The sequence below is a fragment of the Pelodiscus sinensis genome, chromosome 23 (genome assembly GCF_052426305.1).
Source record: "Pelodiscus sinensis isolate ZL-2025 chromosome 23, ASM5242630v1, whole genome shotgun sequence".
NCBI lineage: Eukaryota > Metazoa > Chordata > Testudines > Trionychidae > Pelodiscus > Pelodiscus sinensis.
The window spans coordinates 18,584,121-18,602,852 of NC_143074.1; the positions used below are offsets into that span (position 1 = coordinate 18,584,121).

At 47.0% G+C, this 18,732-nt stretch overlaps 1 long non-coding RNA gene across 3 annotated transcripts in view; it reads left to right on the forward strand.

The window, feature by feature from the left end:
* Positions 1-17,622, forward strand: part of LOC142819356 (uncharacterized) — a 74,273-nt gene extending 56,651 nt beyond the window's left edge. For all 3 annotated transcript variants that reach the window (XR_016347766.1, XR_012897232.2, XR_012897233.2), the window contains exons 2-3: positions 13,655-13,759; positions 16,117-17,622. This is a non-coding gene — a long non-coding RNA (uncharacterized LOC142819356). The remainder of the gene's footprint in view (positions 1-13,654; positions 13,760-16,116) is intronic.
* Positions 17,623-18,732: the final 1,110 nt, after the last annotated feature.

An 18,732-nucleotide genomic window follows, 5' to 3' on the forward strand; every position in this document is an offset into this window, starting at 1 on the left:
ACTGTTCTGGTACAATGCCACTGTCAACCATGACTCTCAAAGCCTTGCTCGGCCATTTTCACCCCAGCGAGTATAGCTCTCGCTGGAAGCTAAGTGGGAATTTCCCCCAGTGCCAAGTGTTAAATACTTAACATGCTAATACAGCATCTTTGCGGAGGTGTGTACATGAGACAACATGTTTCCTTAATTAACAAGCCGCTGAAGTTGGCACAAACGCTCTGCTGCAGCTGCTGTCTGCTGATCAGACCTCGGTTCCCAATGTAGTTGTCCTGTCTTCTCACCAAGACAGAAAGGTAGCGGCGGTGAGGGGGAAAAGCTACATTTTGGGGCCACTTCCCAGATTAAAGAGAATGATCATCTCAGATGGAAGAAACCCAGTGCAGGAAGAACTCTGAGTCCTCAGCCAAGTCTAGGAGGTTTTCGTTCGCTTCTTGCTGCTAATTTCACCTGGGCCCCTGAATAGTTCACTTACCCTATTTGCACCTCTGTTTTCGCAGCTCGTAAAGGAGAGTATTTCATATGTGGTAGGAATACCCATATGAGAGAGATCGAAGGCCACTGGCCAGGGACAGATGACAAACTTTCCTCTTTGATGCCCCGCCACATTTACTTCTCACATTATAGCATGTGATTTAAAAATCAATACAGAGTAAAGAGAGAAGTCTTTGGCAAAAAGGCCAATGACTGATTCTGAAAACAGGGCCTGTGTTAGCGAGGCTCCATGAGAGTGCGCATACTGGGTGATGGGAAACGTTTGCAAAATATCTATCTCCCATATCTCTAATAGGTCTCAGCTCCTCTATCTGGACCAGAGATGGATTCGCTTCCTCATCCAGCCATACATTTAGCCTTAAGCAGAACCACTACAACAGAATCTCTCCTTCCACTTATCTTGTCTTAAGCTGTGAAATCTCAAACACCAAATAAGTCATCTCAGCAGCATGCGATAACATCTTGACCTACATTGCTATTGGGTTTTTTAATTTTTAATTATTTTTTTCTATGGTGCTGTAGACCAGTTGCCTGCGTGCAAATCACTCAGAGTAAACGATTTGTCTGGAAAATAAAGGTTGTGTTCTCAAATAGGCATTTAGCTCCCTTTCTGAACCATCAAGCTTGTTTTCTACAGAGAAAACCAAGATCTCTAACAGAGCCCAATCTCCTAACCCAATGGCAGGGAAAAACCTACAGATAAAAGCCATTCACTTAATGAAACAAACATCCAAACAAATTAGCTAAAGAGTTTAAAGGGTTTAACCTATTAGAATGGGGGAGAGGGAACCCTGTTGGGGTAGGGAGCCATGGACCCACAGAAAAATCAGTCAAGGGCAGCACACAAAAAACCCTCACAGACATGGCCCCTGACTGAGAAAGAGAAAGACCCTCCCCACATCTTTCTGCTCACAGAACCTACGGGGCCCAGCCTAGTCTATTTTTTGTGTTCCAGCCCTGTGGTGAGGTAGTGGGGGATTGCAGTGCCAGCACGAGCTCCCCAATGCAGCGGCAGGGAGGGCCAGGACCTAAGGGGCCAGATTCAGGCAAGCCGGGGGGCCACATCCGGCCCCCGGACCTTAGGTTCCCCACTCCTGTATTTAGAACCTAAATTTCCTTCCTGTCTTAAAGGAAGATAAATCCAATCTGGCCTCCCTAGAGAAACATAACCTTAATTGCAGTTTAATGCTGCGTTACGGTATCTTTAGAGATTCTGTTAGAGATTTACCTGCCTTTAAGGGAAACTCATATTTGAGTGTAAGGAAGCTGACAAGATAAATGTCCTTTCATTGGTAACTTTTGCAAAAGAAGATGCAGGATAATTGTGTGTCAGACCACAGAAAATGTGTTCTCTGGGTCTTTAACTCAATGCCTTTAGATTAGACCAACAAAGAGTACGATCCTACAGAGTGGTCGGTCACTCCCAGGAACAAAGTCAATGGATCAGACCCCGCTCAGGTTGGAGAGGTGTGAATCAGGACATCTCCCTTGAAATGGACTGATGTAGCCTAACTGAAAACTGGTGTGAATGAGAATCAGACCCAGTGGCCTGGCTAATGCACGTAGAGGCAGAAAAGTCAGGTCACCCAATGCAAAGATGTCATCTGGCCAGGTACAGACAGAACCAGCCTGGTGCTTTAGACTCCTAACGCTGCACTGCTACACGGACACCTCCGACTGCTGGGTATTATTTCTGGCTTTGTAGGATCTGGGCATTCTGGGGAAGCAGCAAGATTATCTCAGAGGTCAGAGACCTCCTTGTGTCAATGAGAGTCAGTGGAGCAGATTACAGATGGGTGCAACCCACATCCCTTCTTCTGAGCACCTGCAGACTTCGAATCCTCATCTGGATTTCCACTTTATGTGTGTCTTAATTAACGAGTAACACTGACAGGCTCTGAAAGGGAGTTCTCCCTGTTCCTCCTGGGTCACCAGAGTGGCCATTCCAATGTATGGCTCAGGACTTACCTCCATTACACGGTGGCTCGATGCTGCAGCGATCAATCCACCGGTGGTCTATTTATCACGTCAGTTTAGACATGATAAATCAAACTCCGAGTGTTCTCTCATAAATCCAGTACTCCCTGGGATGACAAGAATAAGCGGAGTCAATGGGAGAGCACACCCTACCGACCTTACTGCATAGAAGACACTGCTCTAAGTACGTCGACTTCAGCTACACTATTTGCCTAGCTGAAGTTGTGTATCTTAGATTGATGGGGAGGGGAGAGGTGTAGTGTAGACTAGGTCTCAGTGAAATAGGGTTCCCAAGTCAAAGGGAACATAAAGGGTTCTGAAAAACAAAAGTCCTTTATTAAGAAAAAGATCGTTTTGATATGGCGTAACATTTTCAAAAACACAATACTTAGGAGCCATAATCTGATTAAAAGCCAATATTACATAGGTGCCCAAGTCACTTAGCAACTTTAGAAAACATGGTCCTTTGTTTATGTATAAAGTTCTTAGGGGGCAGGAATGTCACCTGATCTATGGCTGCAGCTCAATTGACTCTCGATCTTGATTGGGTTCTAGGCACTTCTGTAATCAGCAGCAGCAGCAACAGGAATTTTTTCTCCTGCATGTAATATAATCCCAAGAACATCAAAGCATTCTAGTTTGTCAGTAGAGAAAAGATCATTGTGAAAATACTATTAAAGGCAGTGGATTGAAGGTCTGTGTGGGTAGGTTGTCACTCTATAGCCAATGTGGCTTATAGATAAAGTTGGATGGGATTTTTTTTCCCAGAAAAGTTATCTATTTCAATGCAAATTTCATCATGAAGTTTTCTTAGGTCCATTGTGCACATTCCTGATCTAGCTGATTTGGAGTAAGGTCTTCAGACTGGGAACCCACATTCTCTTGGGCTATTGACTGTGCAGAGAATGGGTCTCTCTCTGTCTACGTCTCTCTCTAATTTTCTTTCCAATGAAATGAAATGCAATGGAAACAAAATGTTGAAACTTTGAGATTTTTAGCAATGTGGAATTTTTGTTTTCCAGCCAGTCTGACTTAGAGACCCAGTCATTGCAACAGTGCCTTTTATGGCCTGAAAATAGAGAAAGAGTTCATCAGGGGCATTCTTGGCTCTTCTATGCTAGCTCCCTCCTCCCTACCAACAGGCAGAGGAGTAGTGGGCTCACATATTTAACCCGTGGCTATAGGCAGCTCCAGGAATGTGAGGTTTGAATTTCTGTACATTCTGTACCTTAAGTAGAATGTCCCTAGGTAACACACTTCTAAATCATATTATGCACATGCAATGGAAATAAAGGCGGCACCAACTACAAACCCAAACCTTCCTGATCAATTCGAAAGTTTTCAGAGCTGTTGGTTTCATGTGAACTGATACCAAAATAAACAACGAGAAGTCCTGTGGCACCTTATAGACTAACAGATGGATTGGAGCATAAGCTTTCGTGGGCAAAGACCCACTTCATCAGCTGCATGTAGTCAAGGGTCTTTGCCCACGAAAGCTTATACTCCAATCCATCTGTTAGTCTATAAGGTGCCATAGGACTTCTCGTTGTTTATGCAGATTCAGACTAGCACAGCTACTCCTCTGATACTTGATATCAAAATAGTAATCAGTAGCCTTTCTAAATTGGTAGTTTCTTTCAGTTCTGTGTTAACAGATTAGAAACTGGATACGAGGCAACAGTGTGATCTTGTAGCCAAGAAGGCTAATGGCATATTAGGGTGCATTAGGAGGAGCATTGCCAGCAGATCTAGCGAAGTGATTATTCCCCTTTATTCAGCACTGGTGAGGCCACATCTGGAGAATTGCATCCAATTTTGGGGCCCCCACTACGGAAAGGATGTGAGCATATTGGAGAGGGTCCAGCGGAGGGCAACCAAAATGATTAGGGGGCTGTAGCACATGACCTATGAGGAAAGGCTGAGGGATTTGGGCTTATTTAGTCTGCAGAAGAGAAGAGTGAGGGCTCTGTTTTGGGACCGGCTCTGTTTAATATCTTCATCAACGATTTAGATATTGGCATAGAAAGTTCGCTTATTAAGTTTGCAGATTATACCAAGCTGGGAGGGATTGCGACTAATCTGGAGGATAGGGTCATAATTCAAAATGATCTGGACAAATTGGAGAAATGGTCTGAGGCAAACAGGATGAAGTTTAATAAGGACAAATGCAAAGTGCTCCACTTAGGAAGGAACAATCCGTTTCACACATACAGAATGGGAAGCGACTGTCTAGGAAGGAGTACGGCAGAAAGGATCTAGTGGTTATAGTGGACCACGAGCTGAATATGAGTCAGCAATGTGATGCTGTTGCAAAAAAAGCAAACATGATTCTAGGATGCATTAACAGGTGTGTTGTGAGCAAGACACGAGAAGTCCTTCTTCCGCTCTAATCTGCACTAGTTAGGCCTCAGTTGGAGTATTGTGTCCAGTTCTGGGCATCGCATTTCAAGAATGATATGGAGAAATTGGAGAGGGTCCAGAGAAGAGCAACAAGAATGATTAAAGGTCTAGAGCCGTGGTCCCCAACCCAGTGCCCACGGGCGCCATGGCACCCGCCGGGCCCTTTACATGCGCCCGCGGAGCAATCTGGGCTGGCCCCACCCCCGGGCGTGCGGCAGGTGCCAGCCCCGGGCGCATGGCCGGTCCCGGCCCCGGGTGCGCCGCACGTGCCAGTGCCGACCCTGATCCCCGCCCCCAGGTGCGCTGCACGTGCCCTTGCCGGCCCTGGCGCTGGCCCTGGCCTTGGCCCCGCCCCCGGGGGCGCCGTGCGTGCCCTTGCCGGCCCTGGCCCTGGCCTTGGCCCCGCCCCCGGGGGTGCCGTGCGTGCCCTTGCCGGCCCTGGCCCTGGCCCTGGCCCCGGCCCCGGGTGTGCCGCGCGTGCCCTTGCTGGCCCTGGCCTTGGCCCCGGCCCCGGCCCCGGCCCCGGGGGCGCCGCGCGTGCCTGCGCCGGCCCTGGCCACGTGGAACCTGAGCAGCCCCTGCCCGGGATCGCGGCACATGCCGGTGCCGACCTCGGGTGTGTGGCGCATGCTTGGCCCCGCCCCCAGTCATGTGGCCTGTGAGCGGCCCCGCTCCCGTACGTGCAGCACGTGAGCGGCCCCGCCCCCAGGTGCCCGGCAGCCCCAAAACGTTGGGGACCACTGGTCTAGAGAACATGACCTATGAAGGAAGGCTGAAAAAATTGGGTTTGTTTAGTTTAGAAAAGAGAAGATTGAGGGGGGATATGATAGCAGTTTTCAGGTATCTGAAAGGGTGTCATAAGGAGGAGGGAGAAAACTTGTTCATCTTGGCCTCTGGGGATAGAACAAGAAGCAATGGGCTTAAACTGCAGCAAGGGAGGTTTAGGTTGGACATTAGGAAAAACTTCCTAACTGTCAGGGTGGTTAAACACTGGAATAAATTGCCCAGGGAGGTTGTGGAATCTGCATCTCTGGAGATATTTAAGAGCAGGTTAGATAACTGTCTATCAAGGATGGTCTAGACCAGGCATGTCCAAAGTCCGGCCCGCGGGCCAATTGCGGCCCGTGCTCCAGTTTAATACGGCCCCCAGGTAATTTGGCAATATCTATCTTTTATGGCCCCCAACGAATCCAGATGTATTGAGATGAATACATTGTAAAATCTCAGTTAATGTCAGTTGGTCTAAATCAGTTATAAATATATTTGGACACAACATGTATACTTGGTGTTATGTTCCTGTTCATATTTTTTGAACTTAAAAGTTGACAGACAACCTTTATTACCAATAATATGTAATGTACTTTACAATGTTCCTGACATATATTTCAGCTTCCTGGATTTTTTTTTCATCTGGCCTTCAGATATGAAAGGCAGAGTGATTTAACACCTGTTTAGATTTGTCATCCATGTGACGAAATGAAAAGTATGCTGTTTGCAATAAACTTTACATAAAATAGTTAATTTGCATTTAATTTTAATGGTTCAAAGAATGTCAGGCAAAATGGTCGGCCCTCGCGCATGTTCACTTCATCAAATCTGGTCCTCTTTGAAAAAAGTTTGGACACCCCTGGTCTAGACAGTATTTGGTCCTGCTATGAGGACAGGGGACTGGACTCGATGACCTCTCGAGGTCCCTTCCAGTCCTAGTATTCTATGATTCTATGATTTGATAGCAGCCTTCAACTTCTTGAAGGGAGGTTCCAAAGAGGATGGAGAGAGGCTATTCTCAGTAGTGACTGATGACAGAACAAGGAGCAATGGTCTCAAGTTACAGTGGGGGAGGTCTAAATTGGATATTATGGAAATCTTTTTCACTAGGAGGGTGCTTAAATACTAGAATGGGTTCCCTAGGGAGGTGGTGGAATCTCCATCCCTGGAGGTTTTTAAGTCTTGGCTTGACAAAGCCCTAGCTAGGTTGATTTCTTTGGGACTGGTCCTGCTTTGGGAAGGGGGCTGGATTTGATGGCTTTCTGAGGTCTCTTCCACCCCTATGATTCTATGATTATTAATATTACTAATTTTATTTTGTACTGATCAATAAGACCAATGCCAAATGTTCATAAAACATGAGCCAGCCCCTTCCAAATCAGGAGACAGGCTTAAAACACATAAGATAAAAAACATTTGGGGGCTTAGGTTTTATTATTTATTTCCTTCTGGTTTCTGAGTCTTTAAATTATATTTGGGTCATATTTTTGAGCTTTTCTTAGGACACCGAAGGCTAGAAACCTCTTTGATTTTAAAGCCATGCTGAGAGTCTTATGTCATCATTTGAATCAAGGAGCTGGGGATTTAAGTAAAATGCTAAATATCATGAAGATTCACTGTAAAATTATGGGAGTTGGCAACAATTTGTAATTGATATTTGCAGCTTCCAGAGATGCACTGGCCACACAAATTGAACTCAGAGGCATGGCAAGTTCTATGGCAGTGCTTTAACTTGGAGACCATCCTTGCATAACCACCACTGGGTGGATTTGAACCTGAGACCTCAAGATAGGAGCCTCTATTGATTAAGCTATAAAGCCAGCTGCTTCTCACACTAGCTATCTAGCTTCCTTTTTTTAGTTTTTGCTGTAAATGGTCTAAGTGTCACTACATGGGACAGTGAACCACACCCATTAGGGCTATGTCTACACTGGCGCGATCTTGCGCCAGAGATATGCAAATGAGGCTAAGCGTGGAATATTGCTTAGCCTTATTTGTATATATAATGAGCCACCATTTTTGCAGAAGAGGCTCTTGCGCAAGAAGGAGCTGTCTGCACTGCCCCTTCTTGCGCAAGAAAAACCCTCTTGCGCAATGCTGCTACACTGATTATTTTCGGAAATAACAGCATTGCGCAAGAGGGTTTTTCTTGCGCAAGAAGGGGCAGTGTAGACTGCTCCTTCTTGCGCAAGAGCCTCGTCCGCAAAAATGGTTGCTCATTATATATGCAAATGAGGCTCAGCGATATTCCATGCTTAGCCTCATTTGCATAGCTCTGGCGCAATATTGTGCCAGTGTAGACATAGCCTAGGTGTGTAGATTACACTTGCTCCCCAACCTCTCGTTTACCAGTATAGGGTTGCACCTTACAACCCAGTCCCCAGATTCAGAGATATTTGTAATGGACATTAAATCACATAATTCTCATTCCCATTCACTTAGCTTTGCCTAATGTAGAACCCTGTTAAACAATTAAAATATAGATTATTTGTATGATTGGTCCCTACGTTTCTATGGCGAGGAAGACATGCTCCTTTCCTTCCACTTTACAGCTGAAACACAGAGCTAAATATAGACTGGTAGATGCTGCTCATGTCGGGGGAAACCAATCTCTGTAGTGAAGTCCTCTTGGAGGGTCTGATCTGATCCAAAACCCAGGGAAGTCCATGGAAAGACTCCATCTGTATTAATGGATTTTGAACCAGGCCCGTAGCTCACAAGGGTGGGGGCACTTCACCCAAAATTGTGTATCACTTACCTGTTGACGTTCAGCCTCAAGAAAAGAAGGGCAAGTCAGCTGCCTGTGGGTGACACATTACTCGTTGGTACTTAACTGGCCTGCCTAACAGGTTTTGTTATGATTATTTTTTCTTCTGTCTCCAGTTAGGCAATACACTTGCCTTTTAGAAATATTGCCCTGGGCTGCTGGCTAGGCCAAGAAGAAAGGCGTTTGTTACGAAGAGGAGGAAAACAAAGCAGCTTGTCTCTGACCTCCTCTGCTCAAATTATAAACTAAGATGTCTGAGGATTTTTAAGAAAACTCAGCAGAAGAGTTGGAACCAAAACTCTTGGACTCAAACACCTTAAAACTCTGGGCTCGGATCTGAACCTCCTGGCCCAGGGATGGGCAAGATATCGCCCATGGGCTGAATATAGCCTGCCTAGCCATTTGATCCAGCCTGTAGCTGCCCTACTACGCCCCAGGGTCAATTGAGATCTGGGGGCGGGGGAGTGCGCAAAGCCATTCGCTGTTCAAAGCAGCTGACGGTTCCCTCCCTCGACCAGCCTAGAGGGAGCCGCCAGCTGTTTTGAACAGCGAATGACTTTGTGCACTCTCCTGCCCTCGGGTCTATTGGCCTGGGTGCTGGGGAGTTGCAAAGTCTCCTCTCCCAGCCAGGGGCATACTGCTCCTAGAGGGACCTGCCAGCTGTTCAGAACAGCTGGGGGTTCTCTCTAGGCATCAGGCGCCCTGGCCGGGTGGGGGCAGGGGAGCATGTGAAGTCTCCTTCCTCCACCAGGGGCATGCAGTGTCCAGAGGAAATCACCCCGACCAGCCAAGGCCCTGCCCCTTCTGCCAGAACCCCTGCTCTCTCCAGGGAGCATTGCTGCCCCACGACCACTACCCACAATCATGAAGTGGATTTATGCACAAGCTAAGTAAGCTACAGATTAGGGCCTCAGGTTCTGAGGGGCCTCTAATTAAAAAAAAAAAAGACTCATTTTTAGTTGAATCTTCACCTATGTACTAGTACTGTATATATGCAAATATCAAATGTTATTATTTCTATTTCTATTATCCTTACAGTTAGAATAAGCCATATTATTTTAGTATGGCTTTGGGGCCTCTTAACCTTGACATAGTTTAGGGCCTCAGCATGTCTTAATCCGGCCCTGTGTGGAGGGGTCTGTGTTGTGAAAGAGGAGGATTTTATTCATTGTATCTAGTGAAAAGAACCCCAAGCCAGTAAACAGAGGGGAAGAGTCTCTTGGGGTTCATCTACACTGCAGCACTATTCCGAAATAACTTAATCCCCATCTACACAGTAGGCAGTTATTTCGAAATAGTGTCGAAATTCTGTCAAGCTGGAGGACTTCTTACTCTGACTCCTGTAAATCTCATTGTACAAGAAGTAAGGAAAGTTGTAGGAAGAGTGCTCTATTTCAAAATAAGTGCTGTGTAGACGCTCCCTATTTGGAAATAAGCTATTTTGAAATAAAATACGCAATTGACACAGCTCAACTTGAGTAGCTTATTTTGAGGTAAGCCCTGGAGGAGTAACAGGTAATTAAAACTAAGGACTTAGTTTGAATTACCGTTTAACTGCCGCGTGTAGCCGCTGGTAGTTAGTCCGGACTAGTGGCATTTAAAAATGGCGACCAGATGGGAAGATGCAAATAAAGCCCGGGATATTTAAATCCCGGGCTTCATTTGCAAGTTCGAATGCCTACATTAGCCTCCCTAGTTCGAACTAGGGGGCTAGTGTAGACATACCCTTAGAGACTAACAAAAATATATAGGATCATGCGCTTTCATGGGTAAAATCCACTTCATCAAATGAGTTGGAGTGGAAATAATAGAATCCAAGATAATAACAGCAAAAGCAATTACCTGTCAATTGTAGGACCCATGTTAATAGGCTAATTAAGTGGGCCAGATATGTCCTATTCATACCTTTTGATATGAAAATGTGAATGTCAAAGGCAGGGGGAATTGGCTTTGTAGTGCGCTAACCAGTTACTATCTTTGTTCAACCCCAGGGCAACAGTGTCACATTTGTAAATGAATTCCAGGTCAGCAGTCTCTCTCTCTCTGTAATTGGGTAGCAAAATTCCTTTGTAGCAGAATGGCTACTTTTAAATCCATGATTGAGTGCCCAAGAAGGTTAAAATGCTCCCCTGCAGGTTTATGTGTGTTACCATTCCTGATGTCTGGTTTGTGTCCATTTATTCTTTGTCATAGGGATAGTTCAGTTTGTCCAATATCCATGGCAGAAGGGCATTGCTGGCATAGATCACATTAGAGAATGTGCAGTTTTATGAGCCCCTGATGTTGTGGTTTGTGTGGTTAAATGAGGTGATGGTGTCACTTGTATAGACAAATGGACAGAGTTGGCAATGAGGTTTGTTGTAGGGGTAGGTTCCTGGGTGAGCGCACCTGAGGTGTGGTATATGGCTGCTAGCGAGCATGTGCTTGACTAGGGTTGCCAGATGGTTTAACAAAAAATACCGAACACCCTCCCCCCCAAAAAATGGGGAAAAATTCTGTTGAGCAAAAAAAAAGGTGGGGGGGAGTCGACCAAAGTTGCTGAGAAAAAAAAAGGGGGTGCTGTGCCTTTAAATGGCCCCATGCTCCTCACTCCCCCGCCCCCACCGGATGCAGCTGGGAAACAGGAAATACTGGACATTTCACATGTCCGGTATTTTCTGGTTCTTTTAACCAGACAGGGGACCCAAATAACAGGCAGTCCCGGTGAAAACCGGACCCCTGGTAACCCTATGTGCTTCAGGTTGGGGGGCTCTCTGTAGGCAAGGATTGACCTGTTTCCCAAGGACTGTGAGAGGGAGGAATCTTTTTCCAGGTCAGGTTGCAGATTGTCAATGATGCGCTGTACAAGGTCACAGACAGAAATCAGTGGCAGAAGGGACACTAGAACCGAGGTGGCCTGACTCAACCTTGTGCCCTGTCTATTACATGCGGTGCTGTGGTTGAACAGCGTACAACAATGCTAGGCAACCGTTCAGGACAGGAAGTGAAGCAGAATGCCTCAGCCAATCAGCACGCCGTTGACGGAGACATGTAGATTAGTTTACTCGAAAAAGGGTTTCATGAGGCATAAAGGATCTGCCGACGAAGGGCTCTGGGGTCGGCAGATCCCCATCTAGACTGTCGCGCTGTGCCGACAAACAGCTGATCGGCACAGCGCGGTGGCCATTTTGATTTAAATGAAGCGGCCATTATTTAAATTGTCGCTTCATTTCCCTTTGTTGTCCTGCCTCATCTACATGGCTCCGTCGATGGAGCCATGTAGTTAAGACACACCTTAAGGCATGTAGATGCAGAAGGCTGCGACACAAACACATCGTGCAGCATGGCTCGCTGATTCTCCTGGCGTCATTTTTGCAAGGGTGGCTGGGCTGGTGTTGGTGAACTAAAGTCCAGCCTGAAGTTTGGATTCAGTAGGCAACCCTGGCACTTCTGGAATGAAGCAAGAGATACTTGGGAAAATGGGCTACCAGACTGTGGTGATTTAGTCATTTCTGCCAAGATGAGTGCAGCAGGTTAAGGGAATGTCAAGTTTGTTTGCTTTCGCAGAGGGTTTGCTGAGGGTTATGTAATCAAAGGGTGTGACTTCCTTAATGAGGAGAAAAAAATATAGGCACGCACACGACTGCTCAGGGACGTGAGTAAGTGCAAGAGAAGAGATAGGCGTTATCAGGGAGCTCTGAGAGGCCTCCTGGCAGCCATGCCCTCTCTGGAAGCCTGCACTGTTTTGTCCCGCATGGGCTTGCGGAAGTGGGTCTTGGTCTGATTTTCTTGGGATTCGGTCTCAGCCCTTAAGGCCACAGGATTGTCAAAGACAGAGTCACTCCCCAGTGGGGCCAACAGCCACCACAGGCCCTGGGACTAGCTAGGGGGGCCCAAAGGGGCAGGGCCGAGGGCAGTCAGCCCATAATGCTGCCCAGACCGTGGCACTGGGCCCCCCCCCCCCCCCCAGACCCCAAAGTGGTGCCACGCAGTGCTCCGGCACTCCCGTGTCATTTCCAAGGGGCTCTGGGCCCCTTTAAATGGCTGAGCCCAGGGCGATTGCCCCCTCCTCGCCAACCCCCCCTTGGCAGGTCTGGTCACTCCTGAGGCAGCGTGGCCTCCTGGAGAGAGATGGGCAGGAGCCACCGCAAATCCTTTCAACCAGAGAGAGGCCAATCAAAAGGCGGCTTGCTGGGACAGCCGTGGCACAAGGAGCAGCTCAGCAGAGCAGAGGGCAGTTGGGTCCTGAAGAGGGAGGGGGAAGCACCTGGGGCAGAGCAGTGCTCTGGGGACCAGAGAGAGGCTCCAGCCTGATACTTGCCAGACTGTGGCCTTGCTTCAAGGGCCAGGAGGGTGCAAAAGGGTCCCAGGGGAAGCCGCCCAGGGAAAATGGAGGGCAGCTAAGAAGAGAGAAGGAGGGCAAAACAAGGCTGCCCCCTCCTTTCCCCTTACCATGCACCTAGCCACATTGGAGCGTGGCCTTGACAAACTGTCCCTAGCCCCTGAGGCAACTGGCTAGACTTTGGGGCTGCAGATGGTCACAGTGGCGGATGTAAGAACTGAGGACTGATAGTACCTCCAGAAGGGAGCAGAACGGAGGGATGGGCAATGACAAAAGGCAGTGCCCTGAAAGGATGCTGCAGTCCAGGGAGTGACACAGGTCAACAGAAAGATGGTAGAGACAATGGAGCATAAGAACGGCCATACTGGGTCAGACCAAAGGCCCATCTAGCTCTGTAACCTGTTTTCCAACAGTGGCCAATACCAGATGCCCCAAAGGGAGGGAACACAACAAGCAATCATCATGTGATCCCTCTCCTGTCATCCATTTCCAGACAGAGGCTAGGGACACCATTCCTACCCATCCTGGCTAGTAGTCATTGATGGACCTAACCTCCATGAATCTATCGAGCTCTTTTTTGAACCTTGTTAAAATCCTAGTCTTCACCAAATCCTCTGGCGAGGAGTTCCACAGGTTGACTGTGCACTGAGTGAAGAAAAACTTTCTTTTGTTTGTTTTAAACCTGATGCCTATTCATTTCATGTGGTAACCCCTAGTTCTTATATTGTGGGAATAAGTAAATAACTTTTCCTTATTCACTTTTTCTATACCAATCATGGTTTTATAGACCTCTATCATACCCCCTTAGTCTCTTCTATTCTAAGCTGAAAAGTCCCAGTCTTTTTAATCTCTCTTCATATGGGACCCATTCCAAACCTCTGATCATTTTTGTTGCCCTTTTCTAAATCTTTTCCAATGCGAATGAACAGAGTGAAGTCAAGTGACAGAGCGTCCAGAAGGTGGTACACTCCAAGGATGACCATCCCGTGTGACCAGCAGGAGGCACCATGGCTGTGAATTAACCCCATTACAGGGTAAAATAAAACATTTTATTCCCCCTGAATCCAAATGTTCGGTTTTGATTGAGGGTTTTGTAACATTTGATTGTTTTTAAATAATATCAGAGGAAATTTCTCAAGGAAAAAAATCATTTTGAATTAAAAAAATCAAAACATTTCAATTTTTTTTAGATTTTTTTCAACAGAATCAATTAAGTGAAATTTGTGAAATATTTCAGCACTGCAGAATCTGGGTTGTTCACTAAAACAGAAGCTGAGGTGGAAACATTTTACTGAACTCTATGTGCACATCCATGAGAGAGTTACTGCCCTCTGCTGGATGGAGTGTCAGCCCAGCCCACATCGCTTCCCATGGCTCCCCTTGGCTGCCAATGGTGAACCGGAGCCAACAGGAGCCGTGAGGATCCATGGCCATGGCACTGGTAAGCAAACATTCCAGAATGGCCAGTTAAGAGGTTTCTCAAAGTGGTTTTGTGAACCACTTTCAGAAACAGTGTTCTAGAAGCAAGTCTCAGTTCTTCACAGATAGGCAGAACGTCTTCCCTCCCATCGTTGACTGAACCCATCCAATCAACCACACACTCTGAGGCTATGTCTACACTACAGGCTTCTTGTGCAAGAAGCTTTTTGCGGAAGAGATCTTCTGCAAAAACTTCTTGTGCAAGGGAGCATCCACACTGCAAAAGTGCATCGAAAAAGCAATGCGCTTTTGTGCGAGAGAGTGTCCAGACTGCCTGGACGCTCTCTCAAAAGAAAGCACTGGTAGCTATTCACAGAATGTATACCAGGTCACTTTTTTCAATAGGGTTTTTTTGCACAAAAAGAGGCAGTTCCCTGTCCACACACACCTTTTTGCACAAGAGTTCTTGCACAAAAAGAAGTTATTCCTTGTAGAAAGAGGAATAACTCTTGCACAAAACCCCCTCCGTTCTGTCAATTTACTAGCGTAAAAACACGCTTGAGGTGTGGATGCTCCATGAGTTTTTGCGCAAAAACTCTTCAGGCTAGACCTAGGATTCCTCTCTCAAACAGAAACCTTTTCATGTTAAAATTCGACACTCTCCAAAAAGGAATGAACAAACACTTGAACTATCTTACCCATTATCAAGATAGCTTCCCCAATTATCACCTCTAATACCATTAACTCACAAACATCCCACTCTCCCCACCTCTAATATCATCAATTCACAGCACTTACCTTCCTTCCTTCCCCCCCCCTGCATCCCCCTCCTGTTCTGAAATGTGATTTGTCCTTTTCATATGTGTTCACTTTTTTTTAACTGTATCCTTTGGTATATATAGTTGTGACTATTTTCTTCCACTATTTGATCTGAGGAAGTGGGTCTGGCCCACGAAAGCTCATCATCTAATAAACCATCTTGTTAGTCTTTAAAGTGCTACATTGTCCTGCATTTTGCTTCAGCTACCCCAGACTAACACAGCTACATTTCTATCAGAAACCTTTTGGGCACTACTGCCTTGTCCTCATCACAGCAGTTCAGAGTCTCAGGATGTGTTTGGGTTAATCTCCCCCGGAAAAAATGACTTCCTTATTACTAGCAGTTGTTCCCAGGAAAGGTTTTCACTACCCACACAGAGTAAATATCTCTGGCTTAACAACATCCTGGATGGGATGCTTGTTCCCCTCTTGCACTGCCTTTGCCCAGGATGGAGTGTGGTGCCTTGGTGAGCTAGATTGCTTGGTGGGGTAATCTGGCCTTGTCAGTATCTCTGACTCATGCGTATTTCTGGGATCAATTGGCGGCAGTAATATATTGCACTAAGAGAACAAATCACTTAACTCATTGAGTCTTAATTAGGCCTCTTTTATCTCAGTGACAGCCCCACACCTGAGCTTTCGCTCAGGCGAACGGGCTCCGAGGCCCAACACCCAGAAAGACACGGCGGAGTTCAGGAATTGATGAGCCTGCGCTCGGCAGAATTACCACTTGTGTTTCCTGAGCACACAGCCATTGATTTGTCATGCCCCTGCTCCCTTCTGCTCAACCCAGCTCAGATAAAAGCAGCAGCAGGCTTTCCTCCTTCCATATTACAGCAGATCACAGGAGGGGAGAAGGGGAGAGGATAGCAGAACTGCCCTTAGCATTCAGCTACAGAAAGGTCAAGTTAGCCTAGGCCCAGGTAAACGAGCTCCCTGAAAACTCCCGTTAGGCCTCCTGGGTAATAGATACAGTTGTTACAGTCCCTGACAGGATGAAATGAAGACCTACATCATCATAATGTATTGTCAGCCTGTAAGCACTTTGCAGCCCCTGAGATAAATGAGTGCAATATCTCTCTAAGAGGGGGAAGGGAAAAGGTGTTACCTCTGCCGCTGTCCTGCAGACTTTGAAGGCATTTTTGTTCCACAGGTGGAAGTTGAGGGGGGCTAGGCCCCCAAGAAGTGACTGACAAGCCTGAGTCGTGACAGGGAAGGTCAGGAGGCTGTTTGTGATGAGTCCGGCTGGTGATGAAATAATCTTGTTCCTCTTTTGTCATCCGATGAGGCCACAGCTCGGCTGACCGACTCTGAGAATGGCTAATGCAATTGAAGAGTGGAGCAAGGCCATTTCAAGTGACCACGGTCAGCGCGACTGGAGGCTTGTCTACGTGGTAACAGAAAGTTCAATAAACCGTTGAATTGAGTTACTTTGAAATAGGGCACTCTCATTCCAAAGCGAGCATATCCTCATGCATACTGGAAACAGCAATAATAATGCTGCGAACTACGCCTGATATAGGGACTGTGGCTGCGTTTACTGGATAGACTCAGTGCCCATAACACAGCACACACCTGCAAACACGCCTGGGATTGCTTCCTGCAGGATCTCTGTATTTCTGCGCTGGTTCCTTCTGCCTTAGGGATGGGCTTAACTCCTTCCATATCTTGGGTTGCAAATCGGACCTGTTTGATCAGGCTGCCAGCTGGAGCCAGGAAATAGCTCTGCATCTTTATTTAGGGTCCGTGACAGCAGTTGGCTGCAGGAGTTGGGTAGAAGGTAAGTATACTGGCCATTGGATGAATTGTTTTCTGTTCCCTGAAGCTACATCTACACTACGAGTTTTCTCAGTTTTCTCTGCAAAAATATGCTAATGAGGGACTCATTTGCATGAGTCGTGATCTCATTTGCATATTTACTGCTGATCTGTTTTTGCACTGTGGTTTTTGTGCAAAAACAAGCAGAATGGACATTTTTTTTGTGCAAAAACTCCTTTTTGCGCAAGATCCTTATGCCCCAAAAAGGAGGTTTATCAGTCTTGCAGAAACTCGTCGTGTAGATGTAGCCTGAGTGACCAATGAAGGGGTGCTCCAGAGCAATCAAGAATGTACTAGAACCAATTAAGTCAGACAGACACCATAAAACACCTGGGGTCAATGAAGAACTTGCTAGAAGCAATGAAGGGAGAGACAAGCTAATCAGAACACCTGCAGCCTATCAAGAACCTGCTGGCACTAGTTTAAAAGGCTCCCCGTCAGAAAGGGTAGTGTGCCAGGGGCTGGGGGCAAGGTGGAGTGCTGTGGAAAAGCTGGGAGGAGAACAGTAGTCAGGTACCAGGAGCAAGGTGCTGGGAGAGACCGTTTGGGGAAGTGGCCCAAGGTAGGTCTGGTAGTGGAGGAAAAACTACCAGTTGCTGCTGCCATTAGGAGGGTCCATGCGCTATAACCTGGAGTAGAGGGTGGGTCCCGGTTCCCCCAAACCTTCCCCACACCACCACAGAGACAGTCCCTGAAGAGGGAAGATTGAGTCTAAGGAGGGTTCTCAAGCCAACCCCATTGACTGGCCTATGATGAAGATGGCTCAGTTGGCTGTAACTCTGGCCTCCAGAAAGGGAGAGAGGCTATGTCGAGGGTCACAGTGAGTCTCTGAGGCAATCCCTAAGGGTATGTCTACACTACCCCTCTAGTTCGAACTAGCGGGGGTAATGTAGTCATCCGCAGTTGCAAATGAAGCCCGGGATTTGAATTTCCCGGGCTTCATTTGCATGAAGCCGGCCGGCGCCATTTTTAAATGCCGGCTAGTTCAAACCCCGTGCCGCACGGCTACACGCGGCACGGAGTAGCTAGTTCGGATTAGGCTTCCATGTGGAGTACAGCTAGTTTGGATTAGAAGCCTAATCCGAACTAGCTACTCCATGCCACGTGTAGCCGCGCGGCACGGGGTTCGAACTAGCCGGCATTTAAAAATGGCGCTGGCCGGCTTCATGCAAATGAAGCCCGGGAAATTCAAATCCCGGGCTTCATTTGCAACTGCGGATGACTACATTACCCCCGCTAGTTCGAACTAGAGGGGTAGTGTAGACATACCCTAACCTCCTAGAAGCTCAAGACCCCTGAGGCAAAACCAGAGCTTTGCCACAGATCCTAGAACCTAAGGTCTGAGTGCCGAAGACCTCCAACTTCCTATGCAGGGTCTTAGACTGATACACTTGTTACAAAGCTCTGCTCCCAGCTTAGTCATTGTCCAAGGGTATGTCTAGACTACATGCCTCTGCCGATAGAAGCATGTAAATTAGACATACTGACATGGTCAATGAAGCAGGGATTTAAGTATTCTCTGCTTCATTAGCATAAAAATGGCCACCACGTTGTGCCGGCTCAGCTGTTTGGTGGCACAAAGTGCCAGTTAAGACAGGGATCGGACGGCAAGGAAAGCCTTTGTTGACCGATCCCTTATGCCTCATGAAACGAGGTTTACAGGATCAGTCGACAAAGGCTTTCATTGCCAACCGATCCCCGTCTTGGCTGCCGCTTTGTGCCGCCAAACAGCTGAGCCAGCACAACGCAGCAGCCATTTTTATTCTAACAAAGCTGGGGATATTTAAATCCCTGCTTTCTTGACTATGTCAGTATGTCTAATTTACATGCCTCTGTCGGCAGAGGCATGTAGTCTAGACATACCCAAAGTATGCAATCTTGGGCAAATCCCTTAAGATTTTTCTGTTCATAAGTCCATGAAAGGGGGGAAGTAATATTTGGCCTCCCATAA